The sequence below is a fragment of the Carcharhinus amblyrhynchos genome, chromosome 26 (genome assembly GCF_965287045.1).
Source record: "Carcharhinus amblyrhynchos chromosome 26, sCarAmb.v2.hapA, whole genome shotgun sequence".
NCBI lineage: Eukaryota > Metazoa > Chordata > Chondrichthyes > Carcharhiniformes > Carcharhinidae > Carcharhinus > Carcharhinus amblyrhynchos.
This window is the reverse complement of record NC_137349.1, coordinates 21,593,164-21,593,442: the sequence shown is the minus strand read 5'-3', so window position 1 is coordinate 21,593,442 and position 279 is coordinate 21,593,164.

Sequence of the window (279 nt, the reverse complement as noted above, 5' to 3'; positions counted from 1 at the left end):
AGAAGATTTAATTCATAAAGATTTTGGCAGGCACATGGCTTGGGTAGGACAGCTCCATTTCAGTTTTCTTCTAAAAATGCACAATTTCTCCACCAGTCTTCACATTCCTACATTCTCATTTAAAGTTCCATTGGCTTACTTGTCATTAGAGGGTGAAATCAGATGGCAAATAGGAGTTTTTCTTTTTACCCTGATCAAGCGGTCACACAACAAAATGTTTTTTCTTCCACACAGTATACTGTAAAAAGTTTTTATTAAGAAGGTTTAAGTCAAAAAATA